Raw genomic sequence first — 22,707 nt, forward strand, 5'->3', positions numbered from 1 at the left:
ATAGGCAACCTGCTGTTCATGATCTGAGAATGCCTGCCAAACGCACCCCAGCCCATTTTTATTCTTCTGATTATTTCAGTCTCATGATTCGGATCCGCAGTCACTACCTGTCCTAAGTACATGCATTCCCTTACCACTTTCAGTGACTCACTACATATCGTAAACTGCTGTTCTCTTCCGAGACTGTTAAACATTACTTTAGTTTTCTGCAGATTAATTTTTAGACCCAACCTTCGGCTTTGCCTCTCCAGGTCAGTGAGCATGCATAGCAGTTGGTCCCCTGAGTTCCTAAGCAAGGCAATATCATCAGCGCATCGCAAGTTACTAAGGTATTCTCCATTAACTCTTGTCCCCAATTCTTCCCAATCCAGGTCTCTGAATACCTCCTGTAAACACGCTGGGAATAGCATTGGAAAGATCGTATCTCCCTTCCTGACGCCTTTCTTTATTGGGATTTTGTTGCTTTCCTTATGGAGGACTACGGTGGCTCGAGCCGCTATAGATATCTTTCAGTATTTTTACAGACGGCACATCTACACCCGGATTCCGCAATGCCTCCATGACTGCTGAGGTTTCGACTGAATCAAACGCTTTCTCGTAATCAATGAAAGCTATATATAAGGGTTGGTTATATTCCGCACATTCCTCTATCACCTGATTGATAGTGTGAATATGGTCTATTGTTGAGTAGCCTCTACGGAATCCTGCCTTGTCCTTTGGTTGACGGAAGTCTAAGGTGTTCCTGATTCTGTTTGCAATTACCTTAGCAAATACTTTGTAGGTAACGGAGAGTAAGCTGATCAGTCTATAATTTTTCGAGTATTTGGCGTCCCCTTTCTTATGAATTAGGATTATGTTAGCGTTTTTCCAACATTCCGGTACGCTCGAATTCATGAGGCATTGCGTACACAAGGTGGCCAGTTTCTCTAGAACAATCTGCCCACCATCCTTCAACAAATCTGCTGTTACCTGATCCTCCCCAGCTGCCTTACCCCTTTGCATAGCTCCCAAGGCTTTCTTTACTTCTTCCGGCGTTACTTGTGGGATTTCAAATTCCCCTAGACTATTCTTTCTTTCATTATCATCACTATGTCACAATTATGCCACAATTATTTCTATTATGCCACAATTAGTACATGACCGGGGTAGTTGAAGTATGGGAGAGGCCTTTGCCGTGCAGTGGGCGTAACCACGATGATGATAATGATGATGATGATGATGATGATGATGAAGAAGAAGAAGAAGAAGATGATGATGATGATGGTGGTGGTGGTGGTGGTGATGATGATGATACGGAGAGTATTTGCATATGATGGCAGTTCATTATGCGAGAGCTGTTCCGTGTACAGTTTTCGAGTAATTACATTCGGAAATAAGAAGCAAGCTTTCTTTCTTTCTTTTTTTCACCGTTCCAATCAGCTGAACGAACATACTGCCACCATCCGCGTAATGATTTCTCGCACATGTCCACAGCAGTCCGTATAGCGATCCCTCTATTGCAATAAGCCAGAAATTTATTATTAGAAAGTCCCGCTTGCAGCGCTTTCTTGATCTTCGAATACGGGCTCCCGTTCCGAGGAACGAATAGTAATTACACAGAGCAGTTCATTCCTAGCCGCGAAATTACAGTGCGAGACAACTGTTTCTGACAGTGGTAAAATTACAACTGCCCGAATAAATGAACTGCACCCGGAAACAGCCGAGACACAATGTAAGTATCGTCATTAAGACGTTACTATTCCTTGCTCCAGGCCATTTCTAGCAGTCGCGCGAATAGCGCCTTGCTTCAAGAACGGCTCGAAAAAGTCACTCGAGCCTTCCAGGGGTTTTGCCCCTAGGGTGCCTCTTGTTCACGGTTACGCAGTGCAGCACGCACCGACACGGACCGTGTAATGACTGCAGGAGTATCGCCGAAAAAAAAAACAAAAACGAGGCAGCGAGGCGCTATACATTAATATCAGTGCCCACTCCTCTGGCCCTGGAAACTCTCATTCATCAGCAGCGTGGGTTACAATTACAAGTCCTTCGCTTTCGACCGCCCACGTTCTTAACGGGATGCAGCGCTTGCATCGTAAGCAGCGACGGGGAGTCTTGAAGAGTTGGAGGCTGGAGCTCTTGAACATTCTCCGTCCAGTCGTTTCAGTTTCAGAGCACCCAGAGCAGCCATTGCGTTGGCAAAGACAACTAGACGCTCCCCCCCATTCCTATAAAGAAAAGATCCTTGGCTAAATTCTCTGGCGCTCGCTTTTCTCGGCCATTGTTTAACAATTCGATTCAGTAAGTTCCATCAGTGATTTGGAGTTTGATTTTGCGTTCAAGTTTCAAGTCAAGTTTTGAGTTGATTTCACTTTCAAGGACACTCAGGTGGATGCAGACGAAAAGTAAACAAAGGCTTGGCGAAGTTCGTGCCCCCTGTTATAGGCGAAACGTAATATACCCATCTGGATAATGTGCTGCGTGACAACTTTAAGACACCTGTGTGCTCTTTAACCAAGATCACAACTATCGTACTTTTCCCGCAAATGAGTACACTACATAAGCGATTACATAGCCATTGTTCTGTTACACAAAAGGGGAGCATAAAGATATAGCATAATTGAACGCTGAATAACATCAAAAGAAAACTTGAAAAACCTGCAAAATCTCAAAACACACCTTGCCATGCGGCGAAGGAAACGATGTAGCACTGACTAATTCGTTTTATGATCGCGTGCGCAGCTATGGTGCTATGTTAGGGCTATAATGGCTCAGTGGTTAAGGCGTTCTGCAACTGAGCGGGAGCTCGCAGCTTAGTTTTCTGAAATCGGAAGCCGCACCCGATTGAGGCTCAATGAACAACAACAACAACAAAACGTATATAAGAAATGTGCGCTGGCCAGGCGGCGCTACAGCAATTTTAATTGTCCGACTGAAACACGCTGAAGCCATCCGATAGTGACGCCAAGGAAATTGCATGATATCTTGAACGACGACAGACGAGCGCCTACATCAACAATAGGTAACGCCCGCAGCATCCGGCCAAGCTTTATCCGTAGCAATTGGCCTTTTGAGGAGCACAGGCGCTCACACGTCTAGCACGACTTTTCCCAGCCAGGTCGGCCGCTGGGAACGTGAGCCTCGACATGAGTGGCGGATTTGGTGACCGCCAAATGAAAGCATCCTCCTTATAAAAAAACAAAAAAACTGTTTCCATCGCTCGATAGGCTGTGTTACGGCGTTGCTGCTGCCACTCGAAAGTTCAGCGCTGGTTCACGCCCTGTAAGCGTGAACCGCGTGCACGCTATATAAGACCATGTAATCAAAATGAATTCTTGAGGCTTCTGCTATATTTGAATAGAGCTTTGAATCAGTAAGAAAGCTCGAGTACGTGTTGTGGGGGGCACGTACGCAAAAATTTAAAAAAAAGGTGATCTTTTCCGTCTTTTTTTTTCATTTTTTTTCGGAAAAACCACTCGAAAAGCATTGCAATCGCGCTGTTGTAATATAAGCCTTACACTTTCTTGGCCAAAGCACTGGCAAGAAAATCAACATTATGTTTCGCAGAGGCGGTTTTCTACTGCAGTACTGTGGTACCTTCTGCTTGCTTGCGAAGCCTCGTTTATTTTCCATCTTGTTCTTCCTCGGCGTGAGAATACCACGCCTGACTGAGCCATAACTGTAAAGCAGGCAGGGATATTTGCTGTTCTGAGCGCAGAATTCTCGTTATGACCCATGCCCAAGCCGGAGTTCTGGTTCAGCGCGCTTAGAGATAAAGACGCATTTCCTTTTTTTTTCGTTTCTTGTCTTTTTTTTTTGTGGGTACCTTGTTTGTTGTTCAGTATACACCCCTTTCCTCCTCACCTGCTCTCTTCTTTAATTTTTCACTCTCGCACACAACCACAACACAACCGTCATTTCGATCGAATTCTGCTTAACCTCACTACATTACTTTAACATTGCCCAGGGATAATGTGATACTGCTACTAATATGTTGCGTTGAGTTTATAGAAGTAATTAACGTTTCTTACAAAAGAACACTGCCATGCGACGGCTGAGCTGTTAACCTGTCGTGGCAAAGTTACCTAATCTCCGTTAGCCACGCTAGGGCTTTTCTTTCTCTTGCTCTGGGAATGCGCCCTGACATAGCATGATTGTAAAACTTGCTGCGATTACGGATGAAAAAAATCACCGACAATTATGATACTCCCTAGCACGAAATTTGAGCACAGCTCTGTACGCGTTGTCATTCTGCGACGTATTCAGACAAGGAATTTGAGCTCGACAAGCAGCAGAGTCGGCAATCTTCAAAAACCTGATCTGCGGATCAAGCGCGTCAGCGTTTTATGCAAGACTCGTGGAAGGTTCCAGTGTAATCGCTGGTACCGCGCGGCTTCCAGAAAGTACTACACAATTCGCCTTGCGCACACAATCAGGTTACAAAACAATCGCAAATGATGACAATCGAAATAAGCGCGAACGAGACCGAGCCAAGCAAACCAAACAAGCGGGAGCGAGAGCAGACGCGAGCAGACGACAGCACGAAACGAGCGGTCCGGCTGAGACCACATACGATTACGCATCGAGCGGTTGGACGGGTCCGCACGACAGCAGTTTCCCGCGATGAGGATTAAATTTCTCGGCCGCGAGTGGCTCCCTTTTGCTGCTTGCTCAAATAAATCTTTTGTCGTCGATAAATTCCGCCGCTCATGCCCTCAGAAATTCATTTTCCTGAGATGCTAGCGTCCTTTAATAGCGCAGCGTTCCCAGCAGAATGATGAAACCACTGCCACTAGTCGGTGGTGCTCAGTAGACGAAAGGAAATCCCTGGACGAGCGAAAGCCGTCACTGGCATGTTTTGGAGGAAACATTTGGACAAGTGAGACATCCTTGGCATGGAAATGGTTAACTAGCCTATGCGAATGCCTCTCAACACATGAAACTTCTCTTGAGCCACGTATGTGTTCCGAACATCTCTTTTTCTCCCTGCTCTCACTGCACCCTCATTCTCGTTTCCTAATCTAGGACAGCCCACAAATGGAATGCTGTTCCGGTCAACCTATCCAATATTTTTCTCTCTCGTCCCATCTCTCCTTGAGGTTCGACACTGCTCGAATACGTTTGTTTAGCCCTGTTTCAAGAAATCTAGGACGAACGTATCTCGTATATATTTTTTTCTTCCCTTACCCTTCCCACACAGTGTAGGGTTTCTCTCTTTCTGCCTCGCTCCATACCCGCACACTTGCGCACGTGTATGCCACGCACGTGCCTGTGTTAATGACAACAAACATCGCTTCCCATTGCCTACCGGATGCAGATAAGTTCCCTTAGTCCCCTCACCCGCGAAGACGTTTCGTATCTGTATTTCCTCCGCTTCCTTCCCGCCTCCCGGAAATAGGAACGGACCGGCATTCTTAATGCTCCACTATCCCTCTCCTAGCAAGTGGGCCTTCCCTTTTCCGGAACAAACAACCTTTACGCGAAGCGCTATTTTTTTCCTTCCGCTAAATCATTCCCGTTCCGCGCAGCTACCGGCCAGTGTTGGGTGTCTCTCCTTCTAAACGGAATCTCCGCTTTTTGTGAACGCAACGGACATCCTTTATCCGGACACTGCAAGCAGGAGGGAACAAACCAAACGTGAAAAACCATGGATTTATTGGATGGAGAGGAGAAGGACGGTGACGTTTCATTTTCCCCTCACCGCGTCCTCGGGGTACTTTCTTGGGACCCGGAAGAGGAAGCAAAATGGGATCGAAGTGGGAAGTGAGGGGGGAGGCTGGTTGCTGCTCTCTAGCTGTGGTAGTTACGAAAGAGCACAGAATAAGGAACCGAGCCACGCCCTGGTATCCCTTCTTGTATTTTTCACTCTCTCTCTCTACAGCTTTCTTTTTTTCTTTCCCACCATTCTCCATGTTGTTAATGCGAGTGGCGGGGCCCACGCCATGTGCCTGCCTGCCTGCCTGCCTGCCTGCCTGTATCGTCGTAATGGTATACGCGCGGCTGGGGTGCTAGAGTGCGAGTCACACCCGCCGACATCAGCGGTGGCGTACACTGGTACGACCAGCCCCATCGGTTGGTGCAGGCTCTTCGCTTGCTAAGGAGAGTGCTATCTGTGCGCGCGGTTACACACACTTGACGCCGGAGATATCGGAAGTGAGTAGTCGTGCGTGGAGCGCGAGAAATCCGGAGAAGAAAGTTCGGCGAGAAGAGGTCCTTCTGCAGCCTCGTCGATACGACTGATCAGAAAGAAGAGAGAGAGCGAGCAAGGGAGGGAGGGAGGGAGGGAGGGAGGGAGGGAGGGAATACGACGCGAAAACGCCAAAGAAAATGAGGTTTCTAGACGGAGTGTGAAAAGAGGGATTTCGGATCGCCCGCAGTTTCCTTTTTCTCCCGCGCACAAGACGTGGAATCACATCTGCGCGCTGCGAGCCTCGGAGGCAGGTTATTCGGCTTCGGGGAAAAAAAGGAGTCGGAGAACAAAGACGAAACGCTGAGAGCCGAAACTTGGTAGGTCTTTTGCAGCCCAGGTGCTTGTATAATAGAACCCGCTCGGGGACGTAAGAAAGGTGATGGGAGCTTGCTCGATCTTTTTCGGTAGGGGCCGTAAAACTGTGTCTCCTTGATGTGAGTGATCCTGATGGCCGTTAACGTATGTGTTTATTTTGTTTTCTCTCTTGTTGTGTTTAAGTGTGCCTGCGTCTGTGCGTCTATGCGCGCGCGCGCGTGCGTTTGTGTGTGTGTGTGTGTGTGTGTGTGTTTGTGTGTGTGTGTGTGTGTGTGTGTGTGTGCGTGTGTGCGTGCGTGCGTGCGTGCGTGCGTGCGTGCGTGCTCCTTCCCTTACACCATTTCTGTATATCCGTTACATAATCAAATGGTACGAAATAGCTGTCATCAAAAGCTACCAACATGTGCAATATGGTCAAATACATTAAATCCGACAGATAGCTCAGTCAATTTTCTGGTGTACTGAAGGACGCCTGAAAATAATCCAGCACAACATAGAGGAGGGAGCGGAGGAGTGATGGCATATTAAATATTGTTATTTTTCATCAGTAAGCCTCTACTATGGGCTTGCGTTATTACTCTCTGTACTCGTTCCCTGGCTATGCCGAATCACTGAGATGATCATCAGCTACCCCAAACATTACCACCTGCCTCACTGAAACTTACTGCACCGTACTTCTAACACTGTGTTATTTTCTTCGAAATCTTGACCGCTCTCCCTGGCTTTCACTATCCTAGATGTGAAAGAATGAGGTCATTTCAAAACAGAGAAACTAAGGCAACTAAGCTTCTTGCATATCAGTTATTCTTTGAACTACTGAATACAAACGAGTACTCACCACTGCCAGTTTTGGCAGTTTTTACACCACTTGTGTTTCCTTTTGCAGCCCACCGCTGAAACCGAACAAACGCTTCACTGCGACGGACGTATCCTGTTCCCCATACCGCCCGGTCTTCGACAGATGCACCCGCTTCTGGCACGTTCCTGTCGCCATCCACTGAGTGAATGGTAAGCCCGTTATGCTTTTACGCCCATCCGCAGGGAATGTGTGAAAGATGTGACGCAACCGATGCTGCCTAACTGCGGCTCCGCGCAAAGACGCTTTCAAACGCTGCCTTCATGTCACAACGCACATTAATTCGCTATTGCAACAAGGCAGGAGAGCGATTGTAGCCTTTAAAAATATTATTAATAATGTACAGTGAAAATTGGAGCAGGAGTACAAAACGCGCGAATTTTTGAGCATTTCTCCCAGAGAACGCACCCATAAGTGTGAATTCCGCTTTTCTTTCTTTTTTTTGCGTTTTAGTTGCCCCTGTAATTTCTGGCTACAACCCATGCCTGCAATAAAGCTCTTCTTATTTTATCAAGCGCGTTCTTTTCTCGATGGACAATGCCAGGAGCGGGTTTAATAACATTGTATAGAAACGGATTAAGAGGGGCCTGACAAGAGACGTCTCTTCGTTAGGAGAATTTTCTTGCCCTGATGAAGTCAAGCGGAAAATTTGGCTTCGAGACCTCTCTTGTTCAATCACTATAGAAAACTTCAAGCCTACAGCTTTCTCTGAACCTCTGTGTTATATTTTTTTTAGTAGACTCTAAATATTTTACGATGTGCCACATAACCATGTGCGCAATCAATGAAAGAAAGACAAAAGAGAAAAAAAGGGAGATGCGTTGTCTGCGGCTATGCAGCAGTCGCAGGAGCCACGCTCCGCCTTCGCTCTCGTTATCCAGGGTCGCGCGTTGCTTCACACGTGGGACACGTGCTCGGGATACATAGAATTTCTTTACTAGCACCAGTGGGCGTGACTGGTTTCGTGACACCGCTTCGTTCGTTGAAGACCGTTTTTATTGAGAGTGCGTTCAGCTTCATTTTCTCTTTTTGCTTTTCTTTCGGCGTAGGACTTTCTTATGACACTCTTCGACGGGGGTAGTTCATATATCTAGTGAATTGTCGCGCTATTTCTGTCCTATTGTAGCTTCATGGGTATAAGGCGGGTTAATGCGCAGTACCACTAAAATATGTGGCAGCGTAGGTAAAGCCGCGTCCCGCGGCGACGTGGGCATCCACGTGGCCCCATCCTTGTCGCGTCTCGAAGAGAAAGGGGTCAGAAAAAACCAATGCCTATGGGTTAACTGTAGGCAAAAAACAACAACAACAACAACAAGAAACTTGGTACCCTCAACAGTAGTGTGTAGCATTTCTATCGATACTCCATAGATCGTAGATATCCATTTTAATAGGGTAATACTCCTAAACCTGTGGACAGATTGTGTACGGCTGGATTTTTCATAAACCATTGGAAGCTTCTTCTTCTTCTTCTTCTTCTTCTTCTTCTTCTTCTTCTTCTTCTTCTTCTTCTTACTCTTCTTCTCCTTCTTCTTCTTCTTCTTCTGCTTCTTCTTCTTCAGTGAACCATACCCGTGTGTCGGTCATGGTGCAGCTTTAAATTGCCGCTACAGTCCATGTTGGGCAATCGGCGAAAGCAGCGCACACTATTCGGTGTCGTGCGCACCGACATTCGCTTGCGCAAGGGTCATTTCGTCTTCAGCGAAACGAGCTTCCCACTTCCCCCCTCCCCGTCTCGTTTGCCGTCGCTTGTCCCCGTGATTAATGTTCCGTAAAACCACGTCGTTCTCTCCACACCGCTGCTTCGTTTGTTGCGTCAGCGCTGAACACACTGCGTACCGAGCCCTCGTGGTGTAGTCCCGTATAAATGCCGTTCTTCTGGAACACTGCAGACTCACTCATTTATTCTTCATCAGTTGCCGACTGCTTCACCGAGAGCTTCACCGCGACGACTTTCCTGATTTCAAAGGTGCTCAGACGCAGCATAGTAATGTTACAGACTTGGAACATCGTTACCTAGCACGAAAAAGACATCGGACGACAGCGAGAACTACACATTGCAGAACGCTATAGCGTTCTACGCTGTGCGCTTCTCGCTGTTGCCCAATGTCTTTTTTGCGCTAGTTAATGATGGCTCGAGTCTGTAATAAGCACCAAGCAGCTAGCTGTCTTTCCTTAATGAGGTTCCTTATTCCTCAGCGTAGTAATGTATTCTCGCCACTTCCCATGCAGTTTCGTGACAGACCACGGGTGCGTCTTACGATTCTTCGATCTATTTCGCTCTTTACTATGTGAACATATTAAAATCTCCGCAGCCGCTTCTACTTCGTAGGGGGGGTCCACGGGAGTTACGGCTGGTTAACCTCCTAGCATTTCTTCATTTCTTTGTCTCGTTGCTGGACTCTTGACCGGACATCATATCAGCGAAGGGAGCCATATTAAAGCTCTCTTGGATTTCTCAAACACATACTAAGATTAAAGGCTGTGAATGGGTTCTCCATACACGAACGTGCGTTCCGCCGCAACTTACAAGATGTCCCCCTCAGCACAACTCCTTAAACCAATCCTTTTTCTCCTCTTCCCCTTCCCTCTGAGTACAGCAGCAGGCTAGATGGCTGTTAAGTAAGGCGGACTCCTCCGATTTTTCTGAAAGGAACTGTCTTTCTCTCTCTTTCTCTCCCTCTCTCTCTGCTTGCCTAACTCAAGTTTTCCTGGTTAACCACCCGGACATCTTCATTTAGGCCCCACTAAGGGGCTCTAATTAGGGACATTATGCTTACAGCTAAAACAAAGGACGCTCCCGTCTGGTGGTGCAACTGCCATTTGGTATCACGCAAGGACGTCTAGGGCGTAATGGTATAACTCCCACGTTCCGCGTCCGCCGGCCAATTTGAAGAAGTTCAGCATGCGTGCCCCAACTCCTCCGAGTAGCAGCCGGCACGCAGCTTTACCAATCCTTGCTCAACTTTAGAGCCATTACGTGGTCGTCGAAACCCAACCCTATCCGAGGTGGCGGGTACTCTCGCTCTGAAGCTTAGCCACACACGAGGACTCTCACTTGCACAGCTCTGAATAGGAGCACTTACTCGAATCGCAAACTTTTCGGAGACTTCTAGGAGCGTCGCGGGAGTGTACAGCCTAACCACCTCGAACCTTTCCGCGTTATTTGAGAAAGGTTCTGCTTACCGAAACTGTGGTACTGGTGTAATAGGGGACTCCCTCGTCAAGGAATATGCCGGCTTTTAGGAAGTTTGGTGTTTCCATAGCAAGCGTTCGTTGCGGCGGTTCGCCGGTAAACGCCAACCTGCTGTACGATAAGAATACCATTGTAAAGTAGTTTGTTGAAGGGGGCTTTTTCAGTTCGTTCTATACAGCTTTCCAAAACTTTCTTCAATAAAGAAAAGCGAGACGAAAGTACAGAAAATTTTTGTGACCTGGGCGCGTAACCTCGAATCGAGACGCGCACTGTTGAATTCGTGCATAAAGGTGCTGACTGAAGCCTCTTATATGAGTCAGATCGAAGCGCGCCTAAGACGTGGACACAGAAAGGAAGTAGGCCGGACACGACAAGCGCTGTCCTGTCTACTTCCTTTCTGTGTCCGCGTCTTAGGTGCGCTTCAATTTAACTCAGTTATGAACGTCAACTCTATCCAACTATGAACTACCCCAACTCGCCATCTTACTGAAGCCTCTAGACCGCCGGGTCTATGTAGCGCTTACGCGGTTCGTTTTTGTTCGTTTGCTTTATTGCGTGGACGGCGAGTTAAAGCGATCTGTGAGTGTTTTATATGTGTGTTCGAAAAACTCCTTGGTTTAAAATGCTCCTTCAAAAGCCTATTCAAAGCTTGGTTCTAGCCTGTCGCGGCCGCCGTGACCGGCATTCGATCCCGCGACCTTCGGGGCTTCTAGATCTAGAGGTGGCACCCTTAAGAAGCACCACTGTAAAGAAGTGTTTTTCAGCGCACAGCAGTAATTGATTGATTACTGTCGTTTAACGTTCTAACCTAACACTGGTGCTATGAGAGACACCACAGTGGAGGTCTCCGCAATAATTTCGAACAACTGGGCTTCTATAGACGCCGTTTAATCCAAGTTCACGAGAGTTTCTTTCTTTTTTTTCCATTTCGGCCCCATCTATGTACAGCCGCTGCGGCCGCGTATCGAACTCGCAACTTGGCACTCGGCAGCAAAACGCAGTGTGTACACACCGAGCCATCTTCGTGCGGGGTCAGCGCCACGACGGTGCTTCTCCGTGGCGCTCTCCTTTCGGTGCCCCGCACGTACCACGCACGGGCTCGCGTGTCGGTAAATTGTTGGGACAGGTACGGGCTGTCCGAGAAGAGGCTCGATCGCGGAAGGGACGACACGAAGGGCGAGAGGCGAGCAACGTGCAAGTTTTTCTCTATCGACCGCGGAGGGCGGCCGTCCAAGAGAGGGCAGCGGCCGTCCGGGCGACCGGCCGGCCAGCAATCCAGCGGTCGATACCGTTTCCGCTTATTAATGCCCCCTCGCGCAGAGAGGGAGATTCCCAACGCGCACGGCATGGCGTGGGGGGGCCATGCCGTCCAACGGTGGCCCGGCGCGTGCTTGGTTCCCAGCGGGGTTTCCGAACCGACACGGGCCTACTATGGCATGCTGTCGGTGTCGATGCCGAAGCGCGTTTCGCTCCGCGCCCCAAACCGGCGCCGCTTCTCCCTATTTCGGTGGCATTCGTGCACGAGCGTTGTGTGCGTGACGCCAACGGTTTGACCCTGAGTGGACGTTCGTTCGACCCCTCCTCCCCCCTCCCCCAAACCTCCCCCGCCCGGACCCCTCGTCTTCTGCGGTTCTCTTGTGGAAACCTTAAAGAATAGCGGCGCTGCGTTTCCGTTTCATTCTTGCTTTACTTTTCATAGTTATTATTATTCTTTTTTTGATGCCCATGTTGGGAGAAAAAAGGAAAACGCGGTAGACAGGCTGAAGGATCGTTTCTCACGCGAAAGTACGTGAGCGTGTCTTGAGCGTCTCTTAGCTTTTACTTTCGCGTCTTGTGCCTACATTGTTTGCGAACTTTCGTGACACTTTCCTTCTTGCGTGTTTAATTTGTTTTCCGCGGAATTCTTTAGAAGGCGAGCCGAATGAAGGGTAAATTCGGGATTGATGGCTGAGATAAGTTTCGCGAGCTTTTCGCGGAAAAACTTCGCAAGAAATCTCGTCTCCCCGTCTGAGTGGTTTTCTTTCTTTATTCTTTTCCTAATGTCTGGCCGCACTGAACCAGCGCGGTTCTAATCAAGCTCTAATCTCCAGAGGAAGGGTGGCGGGTGCAGAGCGTACAGGAAACGGAGGCGTGGGACCTCGTATAATTGAGCTGCGCAGCGCATACATAATGCTGCATCTCGGAGTTCTCGTGATAGCCATAAATACCAGCTGGCATAATGTGGTCCGACAATTTGCATTACCGCTTTATCTTTTGCCTTCAATTTTATTGTCCGGCAACTTCCTCGAAAAAGAAGTTAACGCGAGCTGTTCGGGAGCAGATATTCAAAGTTTTGGATTGAATACTGTCGTGCCTGAAGCTTGCCGTGAAAACTCCGTGAATTTGGCGCGGCCAGAATTCTTCGGTGCAAACGAGGTCAGGATTTGTTTCGCCTTCTCTAATTTCAATCATATGGAAATTTAAAATATGGACTGTGTTTCGTGGTCTAAGTTTCTGCGATTCAGATTCGAGATTGAGGCCGCAGATAAGGCTCTTTGTTGTTCACTGGGAACACTGGCCTGCTTGAACCTTAAAAAGCCTCAAAAACGGGTCGGTGCGCTGCAGTTCCTGAGAGGCAGTGCACTAGTTTCTTATCCTGCTACACACCAGCGTCTTCAGCGGTCCGCAATACCATCTGGAGGGGAACGGCAATGACTCTGTCCAGGTACAATTTTCGTAGAACTGAAGAATGCTTGTTCATAGATTTTCGCTCGGGTGTCTCTTCATGGAGCACGTTTGTTTGTCTTCCTCCTTTTTTAAGTGTGCTCATCCTATACGAAGTGCGGTTGACGAATGGAGGTGTCACGGAGGCGCCGTACGAAAGACCCTTGAAAGCCAAAACTTCTTTTTACTTCTTTTTTTTTTCTGCGGGCAGAGTTTGAACAAGTGTGCAGCAAAAGAGAGAGGGACAATGCCATGACACTTATCAGGAAAATATTGCCCAACATTTTTCTTGTTTTTTTTATTTTTTGCTACTTATAATTGTCACCTTTAGGCATAGTGTTGCTACGCGGCACCAATTTTCCTTCGCAAATACACTTGCGAGCAATGCTTTAGAGACCATAGCATCCGGTAAAAAAGAAATAGTTAAAATGATAGTAACAATATTCTTTAGTATAGCTCTGCACTCGCGAGCAAAGCTTTGGAGACCACAAAGGCCATTTTGTGGAAACCACAAATTAAAAAAAAGAAATAAAGAATGAAGTCCGTTTAGTCATGAGCTGAAGTCAATTGGTACGGTCCGTATGCGTCTGTTAGACCAATGCAATGAGTTACATTTTGCGCGGCTGTGCTAGAAGAAATTAAAGTTATTTTTGCTGATGCCGTGGTCTCTAAACTTTTGTTTGCAAGTGTACCTTCTGAAAGCAGTAAAAGCTGTCATCTAGCTGAACGGTCGTGTCGCTTTCCTCACATTTTATCACTCCGCTTTTTGTACGTTGCGTTCCTCATCATTTCTTCTTCATTTATTTATCCTCCGTTGCTGTTAGCGTTTATTCCTATGGCTATTCGATCATCTGGGACAATAGTTACCCACACTTGTGTTCATACTTTTCGTCGCCTCCTGGCAAGCTGGCTTTCTCACAAGATTTTGATGACAGAAGCAAAGTAAGCTTTACAAAAAAAAAAACGTTTCTTGAGGGTGAGATGCGTTGTGTAATAAAGAGAGAGAAAGAGAGAGGTAAATAGTCTAATGAAAGGGGAAGACGACATTCTTGCTGTACGGAGGGCTTGCTCCTTCGCGAGGGATGATTGAAATTACATAAAGATGACCAAGAACATAAATAAAAAACAAAATTTATAGAAATACTGGGAGTAAATAATCAAACGAATCAATTTGCCGAGATGAAAACGAGGTTAAACATTGTCTGTAAGTTATTACTGGCGTAAAAATAACAGCGGGGCCTTCGTGGCTAGAATTGTACAGCAGATACATATCACAGTACTAACATACGTAATCACGTATAAGCAGTAAGTAGACCGCCCAAATTTTTGCATAGCTGTACATCGGCCTTCCGTAACCGAAGACTGAAACATGTCACGTGATCATCGTAGGCAGGTAGGCTCACGGTAATAGCCCCAAATAAACTTTACTAGGTGCACACGCAGAATGAAACAGTTTTATGGGGACGAAACACAATTCATATATAGAGTCGACCAAAGTCATTGATATGCTCACGTATTACGGATAATTTCTCTTGTGCTGAACGGTTGCATCACCCCGTCTCCCTGGAGTAAGCTTAGTTTGAAGCTTCATAATTGCAGATACGTAGCAAAGAAAACTGCGCAGGCAAGCCACCGACATGACTGCGCACACTCTATTTGGCCGCGACTCGCTTCCTGTCATGCAGTCTGCTTGAGTATCATAGGGAGCTTTTTTTCCCTTCCTCTGGGAGCGATGCTTGGTTCCCTGGGCGCAATGCTGGGGGGGGGGGGGGGGGGGGCACAGTGCAGGGGTCAAGATAACTGTCCATCTGCGTCTGACACAAATGATCTCCGTCGACCGCAATCGGACCAAAACACATCCCCCGGTCGGGTGACGTCCGTTAGTTTTGCAACTGACCGGCTCCGTCGACCCAACTATGCGGTCGGGACAATTGTTCCGCCTGGGCGTCTCTTTCAGCCACACAAAAGGGACGCACGTCACCACGTGTCTGACAATCACGGCCGGCCCGTGACGTCTGTATGCACCGAGCTCTCGTTTTGCTTTTTTTTTTTTTCGTCATTCCCCCACACATGAGTATGGTCGCCTTCCCAGCACAGTCAGAAAGCTGCATCTTGGACGTATGCGAGCTCGGTGATTTTTGCGTGGGAGAGGCGGGCTCTCGACCCATTACTCGTGCCTACGCATGCACGCAGAAAAAAAAGAAAAGAGCATTTGTGTGAGGGAGAAAGAGGAATGCGGGGGTGTCAACCGGAAAAAAAGTCTGGCTTCCTACTCTACGCTGGGTGACTGTGGATGAGAGGTGGGAAGAATCGAGATGAAAGATAAGATAGTTAGCGAAAATGAGGATGAACCAGAGCGACCAGACAAGGACAGAAAAGTGAACGTTTACCAGAGGACAAGGAGGAGGAACGAAGCAGGAATAGAGGAAAATACAGGGAGGTTAGCCAGTTCTCAGACAGATTGGCTACACTGTGCTGGGGAAGGGGCTTAAGAGAAATAAAAAATAACAGAAAATAGACGTTACAAAAACGAAAAAAGAAGAGGACAAACGCTGCACATAAGCAAAGCTGACGATAAACATGCCGGTGCGCCATCTCTTGACCCTGTCAGAAAGAGATGTTATAATTGATATTTTCGTATACTTCTGGACGCGTACTTGGGGCTTGGGCAGAGAATTAGACAAAGTTGGCGTGCTTGCATTAAGAAACAGTTGGCAGTCAAAGCTTGTCCTGTGTTGCGTCCTTTGTGCGTTGTCTTCGTTCAAGTGTGTACTTTCAGTTCAAGTTGAAGATGGACTAAATAGATCTCGCCAAGATAATGTGTACGTAAGAAGACTGGCTCTACGGTTTCTTCGCTTTTTTTTTTTCAAGCAAACGCTGCGTGCCATGGCTTTGCTCGAGGCAACCTGGGACGACTCGCTGTAAAATAGGCGGCTGGTGTTGCTGCGCCTGGGGCAAAATTTTGGCCGCTGCTGTTCACAGCGAGGTGCACTGGGTGTAATCAGCGCTTGCCCGGAGGCGCTACAGCAGTATGAGTGGGCTGGCACCGAGCGGTCGGGTGGTCATGGAAATGGCACGACATTTCAAACGATAGCAGAAGCACGCCTGCATCAGTGTTTGCCACTGATCTCTAGTGCGTTTTGCTGGATGCCGCTTCGCCGCTCGACGAGTAGGGCGCAGGTGAAGCCGGCGGAAGTGTGCTGTCGTGCGCCGGCTGTAAACATGGAGTACGCGGCACTTATTAGAGCACGCGGTCAGCTAATTTTGCGGCCTTAACAATTTATCTTCGTTGTTTCCCACGTGTTAAGAGGTGTTGGTGTTCCTACATTTCTGGTGAAAGCTTTTACGGTAATATGAACTCGTATGCGATGTTGTTGTTTTTCTTGCATAAAGCGTTCTCTCAATCACCACTGTTTCCAGTGCCCGTTACTCATGTTAGCGACGCTGTTGGTGCCGCGATGAAAAATTCCGGGTGTCTTCCCGAAAGCTCTCTCTCTCGCCTGCTTCGATAGTTTACGGTGCAACAGGCAGGTATTTTGGGGAAAAGAAAAAGAAGAAATGCCGAAATCTTGTGCGTGCGAAGTTCCGCTGCAAAGTCGCGAAGCGCCAGCTTCCGGGACAAGGCCGGCTTCAGCCGAGGGTGCTCGATTCTCTATCCGGCCCCCTATAGTAGAGATCAACGGCAAACCCCACTGATCTCTACCATTTTTTGGTGTTTGCTTTAGCGCGATGCGTCCTGCTTAAAGAGAGAGAGAAAGATTAGCGGGATGGGAAAGGCAGGGAAGTTAATCCGATGAGATTCTGGCTTGCTAATCTGCACTGGGGGAAGGGGAAGGGGAAATGAAAGACAAAAAAAAAACAGCGGAGAGAAAAAGCGAACTTACGGGAACAAAAGGTAGGGAAGATCGCGAACGTCCATGAGAATTACAGTCACTCCAATAGGCCATTCTAACCCAGAAATTTCAGGAGTGCCTTCACTGTCCTGTGGTGTGACGACCATATAGGTCGGCGTTCCAGGACTGTCTGCCCCGAAAGCAGCCGGTCGTCAAGACGCGCCAGCGCGGTCGCAAGTGACGGCCTGTGTGCGCTGTATGGGGGACAATGACAAAGAATGTGTTCGATAGTTTCCTCGTAGCCGCAGTGGTCACACGCAGCCCTATCCTCCCGTCCGACGCGGAAAGCAAACGACTTCGTAAATGCGACGCCAAGCCACAATCGGCAAAGTACCGTTGTGTCGGGTCGGTATAGTCCAGATAGATGATGAAGTTGCATACAGGGGTCCAGTCGATGTAGACGTGTGTGCTGGAAACTAGGTGTGTTCCACAACGATTGTAAGGCATCATATGCAAGCATTGGAAGTTGTGCTGCTGCATCTGTTTTTGACAGCGGGATTGGCTCCTGCACGCCTCCTTCGTGAGCACATTGAGCAGCTTCATCGGCCTGTTCACAGCCCATTATGCTACAGTGGCTAGGGAGCCACTGAAATGTGACGTCGTGTCTTTGCTCCACGAGGCAACGAAGGAGCTCGCGAACTTGTCGCACTAGTTATTCGCAGGGCCCACGGCTTAAGGCGGAAAGCAAGCAATGTAGAGCTGCCTCGTTGAAAAATGCTCCACTTTTCAGGTGGTTTCTGCAGAGGCTTTTTACGCGACCATAGACGCCTTGCAAGGAGTGCATGCGCTGCTGTGTTCTAGTAAGCCGGTGTCTCGCGAAGTCGGAAGCTGGACACACGTACCTCGAGAAGAGAGCCGAACTAGGTGACACTGAATTGTAGCACGTGCTACTAAAGACTGTTTACCCCGCTCGCTAGTCTGCGTGTTACGGCACTGCTGTCGGCAATCAAGGTTTCAGCGCTGGTTGGCCACAGTGTAACTGGAAAGACACGACGGGCACCGCTCTCACTAAGTTTAACACATACACGCCGAACGAAACGAAGCACACTTCTCTATTAATGCGTTGCGGTTTTTTTATGGGGATTTACGTGCCAAAAGCACTGTCTGATTATGGTGGACGCCGTAGTGGAGGACAACCTGGGGTTCTTTAACGTGCACCTAAATCTAAGTACACGGGTATTTTCGTAAATGCTGCACCAACGAATGAACGAAACAATAATCTGAAACGAGTACGGGTAATACGTACTATCACTGCAGTCATGCTTATTTTTTCTTTGTTATTCTTTCGTTTTTCACAAGCGAAGCTTTCTTTGCCTCTTCCCTCCACTTTCCTTGCACAGCTGTCTGGCCGAGGAAACTACGTCCATCCCGCAGACAGTGTAGGTAATCAATGCACCTTTGGAGCTAATCGAAGTTTTTTAATGTGGTTCGTAATGTGCGTCCATCCTGGAAGCAGCGCAAAGTCACAGTACCTACGAAGCTCAGAGCATTAACCAACAGGGACAGTCAGGAAGTGTTCCAGGGCATCGTATCCAAACCCATCGACTGGGCCGCTATCTCTTGACTTTGACATACATCATCTGATAACTACTTCCCGTTTTGTTCTGAAGTGATGTAGGGACATTGCAATACCAATTGACCCGTTTCAGAGTCATTCACCTGCTTAATTTTGTTTTCAACATAAATAGATTTATTAAGTAGTCAAAGTTTTGAAACGTTCTTAAGTATAACCAAACTTGCTATCCGCACAATCTTACACTATTTATCTGATATTTCTTTTGTTTTCATGAAACTCACAATATCAGAAAAGGTAACGGGAAGCTCTAATCAGCAAATTACGGAATCAGTATTTCCACTGATACCTAAATCGCAAGGGAACACATAACGAAGCACACTTCTCTATTAATGCGTTGCGGTTTTTTTATGGGGTTTTACGTGCCTGTCTAATTATGATGCACGCCGTAGTGGAGGACCACCTGGGGTTCTTTAACGTGCACCTAAATCTAAGTACACGGGTATTTTAGTATCTCGCCCCCATCGGAATGCGGTCGCCGTGGCCGGGATTCGATCCCGCCACCTCGTGCTCAGCAGCCCAACACCATAGCCACTGAGCAGCCACGGCGGACAATGCGTTGCGTATGCGGCAACATAATTCCATATGCTTCGCATATAGTTCCGACGGAGTTCCCGCGCAGCTCATGCAGAATTCATACAAAATCTGTACGAGTGGTAGGGAAAGCTTACGTTAAATATATGGAATTATTGGACTGTACATAGAAACGTTCCAGTAAGTATGATTGTTTCGGCTACATTGAAGGAAGCGAAGAAAGAAAGGCGAGATTGTTCGCGTGCTGCATCTTTAGCAAATAGCTTTCGTACTGTGCTCACGTCCGAACCAAAGTTCGTGCGTGTATCACATTGCTCGGAACGATTGGCGGAGGAAGAAGGTCCCACGCGTTGCGGTGAAACAAACTCACTTCGCTAAACAACAGCAACAAAAACAGTTTCAGGTTTGGTTTGTGCATGGCTTCGTTACGACAGCGTCAGTTTTCGTGACCTTTCTTGGAACAAAAACGTAGCGAAAAAAAAAACGATCCGTCGATGTTATTGACTTCAGAAGGAAGCCCTCAGCAAGTCGCTGCTAATTCTTTTTCCCTCGCCACGGTGAGTTAATTAAATGCCACCGCCGTCGGGGACGGAGAAGCCCTACACCTGTTTCAGCACTCACGTGGTCAGCGCTGGAGACACAATGAAGGAACTGTCCAGCACTCGGGAAAGAGGGAGAGGGGGAGGCGGCGTGCGCAGCTATCGGGTGACCAGTCCCGTTAATATTGAAGCCGGCGGTGGCGGCGCTGTCGCCGACGCCGCCTGGCGATATTACTCGGAGCGGCGTGGGCCGACGAACAACGCGAAGAGCAATAAACGAAAACTTTCTTCCGAAGTGTGCGTCGCTCGTTCTGCGCTCTGCGCTTATCTGATTGCGCAAGCTTCCAATTAAATCCGACGCGCCTCCTGGGTTCGACTGGACGCGAGCCAATCCACCGAGCGGCGGAAATGCTGCACAGCAAAAGAACACTCGTGTGTCTCATTGTCCCTTTGTTTAAAAAAAAATATCGCATATGTGAAATTGCCTACAGGTTTAGCGTTTCTTCGCATAGCAGGTACTTATTTTTCGAGATTGAGAAGACGTAATAAGTTGGTGCGCCAGCTTTTCTCTTCGTGAGGTTCTTCCTTTTTTTTTCTTGAATATCAAGCAGACTAACATTAAATCTTCGGGTCGACAAGGAAATAATTGCGCTCGTTCCTCTATCGTGAAGCTCCTAGCTAAAGCCAACTCTCTGTGTTTTGATTTGCTTGAGCATAGGGGCTAGCTGAAAACTTACGCGTAACGTTTCCGCGAAACACTATCGTTTGAAAAAAACTTGCGAGTGGCATTTCGAGCAAAATTGTCGTGGGCGTCATTGTGCAGTTTTGCTAGTCTTCTAAATGAAGAAAGTCCCACTGACGTCAATGAAATTAACACTTCGGAAATGTATTTTGTTATATCCGTGTGCAGCTCCACTATTCCTGTACCTGCATTTTCTTTCATGCCCACATCGTCCTTGTTGATGCGTGCATGAAAAACTATGGAAAACGCAACGCAAGGAAAAACCGGATTTTATTTCGTTTTATTAAAATTCATATTTTCGCATGCGCCCTTTATGCAGGAGCAATTTTCGCGCAGCCTATCGTACGAATTACTTACGCCGTGTTCAATTAGCCTTAAATGCTCCAGCTTAAGGTGTATTCAAATCGAGATCAAATGAAAAAGATTTTCACACAAATACCGGCGGATACATGTAAGCAGTAACCCTGTTGTACAACGCTGAGACCTTAGCTGGGGATACGGTGTTGTCAGGCGCGAATCACAGTTGGCGATTTGACAAGTGACTCACAAAACAAGCGGCCAGGAGGTGTCGCACACGCGACACATCACACGTCGCCAGAAAGAGGAGACAAAGCTACTCAAAGAACGTAGTGTAGAGGTGGTCAGGAAGCGCACGAAGTTTAGCCAGCGCCTGTTCTAGCTTATCCTGATGCAAGAAAAGGCCCCCGAAAGTCTGCAGCGAACAAAAACAAAACGCTGTGAGGGAGGACCTGAGCCAAAAGAAGTGTAAGTTTACGAACCTCAATGACTGCGTCAAACCAACCCTAAAACGCATGAATAACGCAAAGAAAATAAGATTTGAGGATAAATAGCCAAGCAAAACAAAATCTTACCCTTATAACATTTGTAAAAGAAAAGAAGGAACGAGTTCTAAGGTTGCGGTATGCTGATACGTGCAAACAATGCGAAAGGCATAGGTATGCAGAAACATAAGGTATTGCCTACCAAGCAGATAATTCGGGAATCACAGTACGCAGAAACACAACGTAGTGTCTAGTATAGCAAATAACCTGAAAGGCACAGAATGCAGAAGCAAAGAATACTTCCTAGAATGCAAATAATACGGAGAGCATAGAGTGCAGCAACACAAAGTATTTTCTAGTGCACATAAATACGTATATATGACAAAGGAAGACGTACACCGACCACGTAAAACTTATTAAAGGACAAGGTCACTAGCTTGTTAGTGGGAAGGACAAGCTGCCGAAGGAAGCCTTTTGTGGTATTGTTTAGAAGATCCCCTGTGCGGATGGCGATTGCCGGGCAACTTCAAACAGCGGTTGCGCCAACTTCAGAACGATGTGGATAAGAGAAGAGTGGCTTAGAATGCTTTCGAAGACCATGCACCAACAACTACGCAGAATATTTACTGGATCAAACCTAGTCTAATCGGTCAGGAAAGAAACTGGAAGTCGCGTCTGTGCCTGGCGTCTCTCAAGATACAATCAACAGGACACACGAACTATAGACACGAAGGAACCCTACCCCCATCTTACGTGTGGTTGCTTGCGCCACATGGTAAAACCTATTTCAACAGGCACATCAACCTTTTTCGCACCCTTGTGAACAAGGCTTCCGTATGGAAGCCGAAACGTCTTGTCCTTTAGTAAGTTCTACTTGGTCGGTGTAAGTCTTTCTCTGTCGTGTCTCATCCCGAACAGAGCGGCTTCCGTCGAACTCTCGATTACATACGTATATATAGCGATGTAGGTGCACACTATGTTGCAAACTATAAGTATGTAAATGCGCACACTATGACAATGTCATTGAAACACCAGTTCATTTTCTTTTTTATTAGATTTATTTAAGGAGAGCTTGGTACCTATGTGGGGCGCCGGCTGCTCCTCGTCTCTTACGTGATAGTTATCGTCGAAAAGTAAGTTGTCAACAATCACCAAACCCGAATAATAAACACACGAACTAAAATTCAATTACTAAGTCTCAGCACTGCAATATAAATAAATGTTCGCGCAGCAGAAGAGTTCTTCTCCTGTTTTTAGCTAAGCGTAAGAAACCGAGCGCCAAAACGGAGTGGCGCGTCAGAGAGAAAACCACGGCGTGAAATGTTTTGCCCGTCTTCGTCGGCCAGGCCGCAGTGCAGTCTGGTTGCTGCGCGCGATAATATCGCAATGCCGGGCTCTGCAGCCAACGGCG

General features: G+C 47.5%; 1 protein-coding gene across 3 annotated transcripts in view; it reads left to right on the forward strand.

Annotated features, from left to right (window-relative positions):
• Positions 1-22,707, forward strand: part of SK (small conductance calcium-activated potassium channel) — a 470,614-nt gene that overhangs the window by 77,064 nt on the left and 370,843 nt on the right. For all 3 annotated transcript variants that reach the window (XM_065435628.2, XM_065435629.2, XM_065435631.2), the window contains exon 2: positions 7,368-7,489. The gene's annotated coding sequence lies outside the window, so the exon portion shown is untranslated. The remainder of the gene's footprint in view (positions 1-7,367; positions 7,490-22,707) is intronic.

Source organism: Dermacentor albipictus, chromosome 2 (assembly GCF_038994185.2).
Source record: "Dermacentor albipictus isolate Rhodes 1998 colony chromosome 2, USDA_Dalb.pri_finalv2, whole genome shotgun sequence".
In the NCBI taxonomy this organism is placed as follows: Eukaryota; Metazoa; Arthropoda; class Arachnida; order Ixodida; family Ixodidae; genus Dermacentor; species Dermacentor albipictus.